The 8,892-nt window shown below is 43.7% G+C and overlaps 1 long non-coding RNA gene across 1 annotated transcript; it reads right to left on the reverse strand.

Moving 5' to 3' along the window:
* Positions 1-1,809: 1,809 nt before the first annotated feature.
* Positions 1,810-8,653, reverse strand: LOC149367652 (uncharacterized). The gene is made up of 4 exons (XR_016287706.1): positions 8,443-8,653; positions 7,315-7,408; positions 6,693-6,768; positions 1,810-1,942 (listed from the first exon to the last, which is right to left on the reverse strand). It is a non-coding gene; the product is annotated as an uncharacterized LOC149367652 (long non-coding RNA).
* Positions 8,654-8,892: the final 239 nt, after the last annotated feature.

An 8,892-nucleotide genomic window follows, 5' to 3' on the forward strand; every position in this document is an offset into this window, starting at 1 on the left:
GAAGTGTTTGCCGATGACGACGCCATTCTCGCGCTTGTGGCCACGAGAATTGCTCTCTCTCTCCGTTTATTGCGCCGTCCTTTGCGAAAGTCTACGTAGTGGCGGCGCCTCTTACGAACTTTTGCCATCACACTGCCAGCTCGTACCGCATTCAACCTCTGACCTCTGGAAGCTTGCACAGCTCGCCTTGTTATACGGGACGTTGTGTACATCGCTGAGTTTCTCATGCTGTCCCGCTGTTCTCACGGGGTCATTCTGGGCTGTGCTTTCTCACCCGTCATCATGCTGTCATCGACTACGCCCGGGCCAGCATTGAACTAAATTCACTTTATACCGCCCTCGCGTGCGGTAGCTCTCCCCATGCCGGTAAATTGCTGGCCGGTGAAGACACTGATATCCCTTTTACCCTTTTATTGGTCCTCTCAAAAAAGAGGTAAAAAAAACATAAAAGAAAGAGAGAGGATGCCTGGACCAGCAATGCTTTGCCAGGCTTAAGGCCAATTCAAAATAAATGAAAAAGAACTAAATGTTCCAAAGAAGCAGAAAAAAATTTAGGCAAAAACAGACCGTTTTAAAAAAAACTAAAAAGAAAAGAAAACAAAAGGCTCATCACAGTAAAAGTTAGTCACAGAAAGACAGCCAAAGCACAACGTGCAGTCCGCGGAATAAATAATAATAATACTAAAAAAGAGAAAACCCAAGTCACTGCAAAGTCATGGTCACAGTAACAGTCTAAGAAAGCACCGAGTGCCGACCACAAAATAAATATCGGAGACATAATCAAGACAACACCGAAGTCACAGTCACACAGTCAAAGACACAGTGACAGTCACACAGTCAAGACACGGTCACACTAACACAGTCAAGGACGCAGTCACAGTCACGCCACGACGAAACCGCCTATGCTCAATAAAGGAGCACGGGGTTCTCCTCTGTGCAGAGCTTGAGGAAGAGAAATTAAAGGAAAGAGAAATCAGCGTGAATAATTTGGAATTGTACTACTTATCAGGTGAACCATTTGAAGGAGAAGCGCACAAGCAGCAGGGTCTCGGAGAAGGGACGGGTAAACGCACTATTAGAACTAAAGGAGTGCAGAGGAGTGCCCAGAACACACTTTGAAGCAGTATTCGCTTGTCCCATATTCCACTCCTTTTTCCAGAATAAAATTACTCCCTCTGGACAAAGAGTGATCCAACACCTACTCAAGGACTACTGTACTACTCCTGCAATAGAGTACAGGCACTCCTCCCAGGGAGTAAAGCTACCACATTGAAACAGCATCCTACTACTCCTTCAGGTAGAGTTCCAGGACTCCGTTTGTTAGAGTGACTATACTCCTTCGAGGAGTATCAGCCCAGATCTTATTTTACTCCTTCGAAAGGAGTTTCACGTGTTTTTAATGTATCCTACTAATTTTCTTATTTCACATATTCTTCAGAGCAAGTTGGTCATATGTTTTGCAGGATCCACCTGCGCTACATCTACAAAAGAGTAATGAGCAAAAGGGATTATAATATCCGAGTAGAATAATTTTTGCTCATACAACTACTTTAAGGCTACACTACAGTTTGCACATTAGTATAGTGCTCTGTCTGCGTTGGGAATAACAATGGTTCAAGAAATAATGACACAAATGTATAACACTGATAACTTTTATTTCTCAAGTCATTGCTGTGATTGCGGTGGCTGCCCAAAACACGCTCGGGAGGCGCTCGCTAGCATCAAGCCCCATTAGTGTCTCAAGCAGCAGACAAGCCCGCTTTGTTTTTGGGGTGTACTTGACATTAAATGCCAAGAACACTGCCAAAAGCAAAGTAAACCCATCTACCAAATCCACCGCAGTGAGCTGTAAGCGCTCAAAAAAAACTAAGATGCTGGATGATGCCGTAGCTTGCTCGGCTGAGTGAAGGAGCTTTGGCTATGCGTGCATTTCTCCGGGTGCCTGCAAACATGAATGAAAATAATGCAAATAAGAGTCAATTCCAATGCCCTTTTCATACTATCCTGCATATAACCCCATGAAAAAAAAGAAAGAATACAACTAGAATGTACTGATCGTGTGTGTCATGTCGCCACTAGTGTGTACCTATATTCTGACCAAGTGCAGACACCTTTCATTGCAAACCTTCATTCAGAGCTACAATTTTTGAAGCCCAATACAATTATCAATATGCTAGTCCTTTCAAAAACTGTGTGCAAGTAAAACAAGCACATATTTACCAAATGAAAATTTTAACATGAGCAAGCTCTTCTGCAAGTATCATAATCAGCCTGACTACGCCCACTGCAAGGCAAAGGCCTCTCCCATGTTCTCCAATTAACCCTGTCCTTCGCCAGCTATGTCCACCGTGTTCCTGCAAACCTCCGCCCATGGAACTTTTTGCTGCTCCCTGCTACGCTTGCCTTCTCTTGGAATCCACTCCGTTACCCTTAAGGACCAGCGATTATCTTGCCTTCGTCTTACATGCCCTGCCCAAGCACCCTTTTTTCTCCTGATTTCGACTAGGATGTCTTCAACCCGCGTTTGTTCCCTCACCCACTCCGCCCGCTTCCGATCTCTTAACGTTACGCCTATCATTTTTATTTCCATAGCTCGTTGCGTTGTCCTTAACTTAAGCTGAACCCTGTTCGTTAGCCTCCACGTTTCTGCCCCATAGGTGAATACCGGTAGGATACAGCTGTTGTGTACTTTTCTCTTGAGGGGTATTGAAAAACTGCCATTCATGATCTGAGAGAACCTTCCATATGCACTCCACCCCATTCATATTCTTCTAGGTATTACCCTTCATGATCCGGATCAGCGGTCACTACCTGCTCTAAGTAAATGTATTCCCTTATCACTTCCAGTCATTGCTAAAACCACACCTATTGTGCTTGACGGTTTCTTGTCACATAATACATTGTGCAGTTTAAAATATAGGGTAACCTTGAATCGGGAAAAACACTTAAACCAATGACAGTTTTCTTGCTGAAGAGAAATGGCTGTTGCAATTCCTGTTGCTCAGATACCATTAACTGAATTTCATGCTCTAAAATAGTGAAGGAAAAATTCAAAATTTTTCATCTCAAAGAGGCAGACAACAAATTTCAGTTTGGTTTGGGTTGGTTTATGGGGTTTAACGTCCCAAAGCGACCAAGGCAAAAAGACACGCCTTAGTGAAGGGCTCCGGAAATTTCGACCACCTGGGGTTCTTTAACGTGCACTGACATCGCACAGTACACGGGCCTCTAGAATTTCTCCTCCAAAGAAATTCCAGCCGCCGCGGCCGGGATCGAACCCGCGTCTTTTGGGTCAGCAGCCGAGCAAATTTCAGTTGCACATTTTTTTTTGTTTTTAATGATGCATAAGACATTACTAGGCACGGATAACCACACAGTATTCGCCTATGACTGCTAAATAATTTGTAATTAAATATCTTCTCTCTCCTGCTTCACTTTTAAAAACTGAGCAATGGCATCAAAGGTCAGTATAAGCCAGGGGAGGCATGAGGAAAACTGCAATATAATTGCTGCTGCGTCCTTCATTGTGATTCCGACTCTTGAGGCAGGCTGGCTTTAGCATTGTAACTAATTAAAACGATGAAGTAGCGATATCGTAGCTTTTTTGTGCCTTCCATAACCTATACTGAACATTGATGTCATAGCAATTGCTGTGCTATTGAAACAGGGAAGAAAAGAAACCTGGTTGTAATTATTTAGCGATTGGAGACGAATACTATGCAACAATTCTATGTATACGAATGCCCAGCACGTCGCTACAAAGAACACACATAACCAAAAATTTGGTGTTTATACTCATTTAAGGTAATACTACTTCCCACGCAAGAACACGACAGCCATGTGTAAACTTTTTGCTTTCATAGTAATAAAATCTATCCAACGACAAATTAGGCGCAGCATGTCTTCTCTTTATAAATATGCAATACTGACAATGTTTGACACTAGCATTTGGCATGAACGAGATAACTGTGATTACTTCGCACATTACGTGCTAGTCCATCCTATTATGCACAATTTAGATTTGCAAATGTAATGTGTAATTCTCTATGACTGCCACGTTAGTGCACTGCAAACCAATAAAGTTGTGTTGCATTTGCAATGTTCTCAGTACTTTTATGCAACACTGATCACTTCAGTATATCTGCATCGTTCTGTTAGACGGCCACGGGATAGCTAGAATTAAGGCTATTTTATGTGATGGAAACCATTGACTAGACAACAAAGAAGAAAAGCCTCAACTACTCTCCTGGTGCTGGGACATCTAATAAGAGCTCAGAAAGACTCGGTTTCAATACGCCAAACCCTCCGCATAACATTACCCTGTGCGAAAATACCCCACCCCACCCTAGCTTAATTTCTGTCCACATGCACCAAGGCTCACTGCACCTGTTATAAATATTGCCCTAAATATTGCAATCAAGCTGCCCGTGTATGCATAGGCTATCTGTGCATGGAGAAAGAAAAGTTGTTAGGGATGTCTCACACCAAAAAGAGAAAAAAGGCAGCCTGTTTCTCAGAAACAGCTAAGAGCATGAAATGGTGTGTCCAAAAAAATTAGGCTGCTTTGTACTTATTTATGACAACGAGAACTGTCAGAGCTGCGCTTTCAAAAATTCAGGAGCTTTGTGCACAAACGTAGCTTCCGTATGCACGTTTTGCAGCACCAACGCTTCCGAATTGAAACGACCGATGAATATGCACAGGAAAAAGCAAATAGAGAGCGCTTGAATTTAAAAGAAAAGCTACCTTGCACAATCAGAAATTTCGCGATAGAACCTTCCAAACAGTGACGTGTACTGGTTGCTGTATACCGAATATATACCTAGCAAATAAGTGTGCGCTTTGATAACGAGCGGGATTCTGTGGCGGCAATGCTACAGCTCCAATTCCGAAAACCTAACGCTGCAAAAATTGAGTTTTCAAAATACGTGCGAATGCACGATACACTTTTGCACGCATTTAGAACTTTCAGTTGTGAAACACAGACAACGAATCTTGTGTATGCGTCTTCCTTGGCTGGTAAAAAAATTCTTCTATAAGTCTCCAGTTTGCCTGTGTACTCCACAAATTCTAGGATCCCTGTCCGCTACATGTCAAATTTCACTGAAGCAAAAGTAATACAACCGACAGCTAATGATCTGCTAGGGCAACAGGATTTCAAAAGTTTGAGAAGGGCAGTGGGAGTCCAATCCAGGTGGAGTAGTGAAATTTGACTAGTAATAGACAGGGATCCTCCAATCTGTGGAGGACACCGGCAACTTGGAGACTTACGGAGGAATTTTTTTACCCGCCAAGGAACACGCATACACAAGAGAGAACCACAGAGGACTACGGCTTTTACCAGCCCTTGTCCTGTGCGGTTCTCTCTTGTTTTTGCCTTTTTTTTGGCTGGTAAAAAAATTCTTCCATAAGTCTCCAATTTGCCTGTGTCCTCAACAAACCGCAGGATCCCTGTCCACTACTAGTCAAATATTTCAACTCCACCTGGCTTGGACTCCCACCGCCCTTCTCTGTGGAGAAAGGGTGACAGCAGCTAGCAAAGGACAAGGTTAACTGCAGATCAACTGGGGAAGCATTATCCTGCACTGATTTTGACGGCAGGTTCACAAGACAAACAAAATCAACTCGAGGAGCGGGGTGCACATCATGCGACTGAATGTCAATGGCCAGTGAAAATGGCACCAGCACTGTGCAGTGCACATGCAGAAAACGAGACGCATTTTTTTGTCAACTCTGAGTAGCAGTCTACTGCACTTTTAAAGAGCAAAGCTCTCAAGTATGGCAACACTGGCACTTTTTGTTTTACTGGGGTGAGGGTCGTCGTGAGGGTTGAAGTCCATATTTCTTTTCCATCCACTGTGTTAATTGCGAGCTATGTTTATCTAATAGGGGCTGGGCATCTAACATCACCGTTATTTCTTTGCAGCAGTTAAAACAATACAGCATACATTTTATAACATGCTTAACGAATTTTTGGGAGCAGCATGCTTTTACCCTTCTACTATTTGTTGCTACTGAATCAGTTTGGCGTTGACAAAAGATCTGTAGTAAGGAGTAATTACTCATTGACATCCACTCGAGGACAGCCAAATGGCTACAAAGGAAAGCTATACAGCTTTCACAGAAACTTCGTAGTTAAAGAAAGATTCGTCCTGGTCCGGTGTTCGAACTCAGAACCACCACTTCACTGGAGCAGTCGCTCTACCAATTTGTCCTAAAACATTGGACAAACTCAGTTCCCGCTTCATGTTACCTCTAAAACATTGGACAAACTGAGTTCCCGCTTCATGTTACAATACTGAGTGACATTTTGGTCTATACACCAGAAATACCGGTAAAGCATCATGATAGAACACAATGTTTTTTAAAGGGATAAAGGAATATGTTCGCCCTTTCAGAGGGCACATATGCATAAGAGGCAACATGTGTGAAATAGTCATTGCACCTGAAGCAGTGTAAACTCCATTATGTTAACAGCAGCAGTCAAAAGCTTCATGAGCGACTATTTCATACAGATCATGCAATTACATTCATGTAATTCAGGATCAGGTTCATGTGATTATACAGGGAGGTACTGCTGCTAAGTGCACGTAGAGCTCTGCATGCATTTCTAAACCCGGCTGTGAGCCTATGTCAACGAAATTTTTCTAAATAGGCAGGTAAGGTATGCATCACTGGAAAACAATACCTACCACAAACAGCTGAGGAGAGATAGCACAGCCAAAAGCTGGAAGCACGAATGGCCCAGTAGATACTGGCAGCTGGCAACTGCAAATAAATATGTCAGAGCAACTGTTGTCAGTGGCCGTAACAATGTCATGAATGACAAGAGAAGAAATTGTCTACTGCTTCATAAATTAGAATAAGGTATTAACATAGGAACACAAAAAGCAATGAGATGGCCCATGACAAAAGAAATGAACAGATTGTATGTGATGCACCGATATACATTTTTTCAGTAGATTTACATGACTGTCACAACCGCATAGAAAGATGAGCAGGCTGGAATACCACTATTTTTATGCATGATGAAAAGAGCGTAACTATTCGAATGTAGCATGCACAGGATTTAATTATTACTACTAGGGTGCTTTGCAGCAGCACCGAAGGTATTTTTAAATTGAACGTAGCGACCAGTAGACCCGTCTGCTTTGCACAAATGACGAGAGGATGGAAAAGGCATGCATTCATTAGCAAGAAGCACGATATCTCACATCACAGCATGAAACGAAAATTGGTATTGCATTTAACAAATCTGCACAGAAATAAAAACTGCCTAGTGGCAATGCAAGTAAGAGCAAGGGAACAAAATACCGAAGAAAACTGGTGAGTGTGGTGCAGGGAGGTCTGTGGGTAGGGTCTCGTGCCTGGGAATACTTCCGAGCGCGGAGAATCGCCGGCAGCACAGCTGGTGGCAGTCAACCAAGAATAAATAAGAAAAAGTGAAAATCAATAACAAACCATCACCGATATAGCGAACGACTTGAAAGCGGGCCGCACAAACGAGGGATATAGCAAAAAGCTTGAAATCCTAAATAAGTGCGCAGTTGCATCCCAAACAGTTCTCAAAATCTGAAGGCGAGGAAGCATCGACACCTACACCTCAGGGCAGACGCAATAACGATCTAACTTTGACATAATACTGTGTCAAATTCTGTTCCATGGGGAAGCACAGATAAAAATTTACAAATGACTAGGCAAGGGATATGCCCCAGCCTTTTACACGCGATCATTGTCCCCGAAAAAATTGTATGACAAATATTAAGGCGTAAGCACTAACCCGACGAGTACACACACTGAGCACTGTCTGTTGGCAGCTGGCCTAGCGCGAGTGCTCTGTCGCGCGGCACTGCCGCTCATCGTCATCTTCTAAGTAGCACAAATCAATCCGACGGGCACCAGCCGCGAGGCAACTCGACCGTTGTCAGTTCCCTTGTCTGTCCGCAGCTGGCCTAGCAAGAGCGCTCTCTAACGTGGCACTGCACGCTCATCATCCTCTCCTACGTAGCACAAATCTATGCTATTGGAATGTAGTAAACATTGTCTGTTGTTTTTCGCAGCGCTAGCAAGCGACCGCATAACTCTGTTGTGATAACTGGTGGCATTTTTATTTACCGCGGCACCCGAGTACTAAACGCAGATAGAGACTATGGAGCAACAGTTGCCATGCGGCCTATACGCCCGTTCTTTTCTGGTAAAGGCCGATTCACACGACGGTCCGTTCGCCCGCTGCCGCGGCCGACAGCGCGCCTCTCAATGTGGTGACGCATGAATAAGTAGTGCGCGGGCCGCGGGCGAACGGACCGTCGTGTGAATCGGCCTTAACGCATTATAGCTGAGGCAACCGCACGCAGACTGCCTGCACTGCCATCCCTTTATAGGCGCACACTAATAACGCGTGCGAATAGAGATCGGAAGTAAAGAAACGTACACGGGACTCACCGTTCAGACGGCTCATCAAGGCTTAGCAAAACCGCACATTCTTCTTCGTTGCCTCTCCAGATGACAAGAAGTCGTAGCGCTACCTTTCTTCACGGCTTTACCCGTTCAAAATCACCAGTGTTGACAGGGCGTAATTCTCGTCGTTGGTTTCCAAAACACACTTGTGTTCTTCATACACGTCCACCGCACGTGCACTCAAACAATGCTACGAAAACCCAAATAACACAAAACGTGACGACGGCGGCAGTTTTGCTTCGTTGAAAAAACCTACAAATGCGCTTTTTTTATTACTAATATTTGAATTGTGTTCGCAACAAAAACAAATTATATTTTTTCATTTTATTTCTTTATTAAATGCGAATACCAAAGCGCTTTTAGATACTTTTGCTGACATGTCGTTCGTAGAAGCTGCGATCCTATGATCCCATCACCGGGTGTCCTAGCAGACGA

The sequence above is a fragment of the Amblyomma mixtum genome, chromosome 1 (genome assembly GCF_055824585.1).
Source record: "Amblyomma mixtum isolate Tamu chromosome 1, ASM5582458v1, whole genome shotgun sequence".
NCBI classification, from domain to species: domain Eukaryota; kingdom Metazoa; phylum Arthropoda; class Arachnida; order Ixodida; family Ixodidae; genus Amblyomma; species Amblyomma mixtum.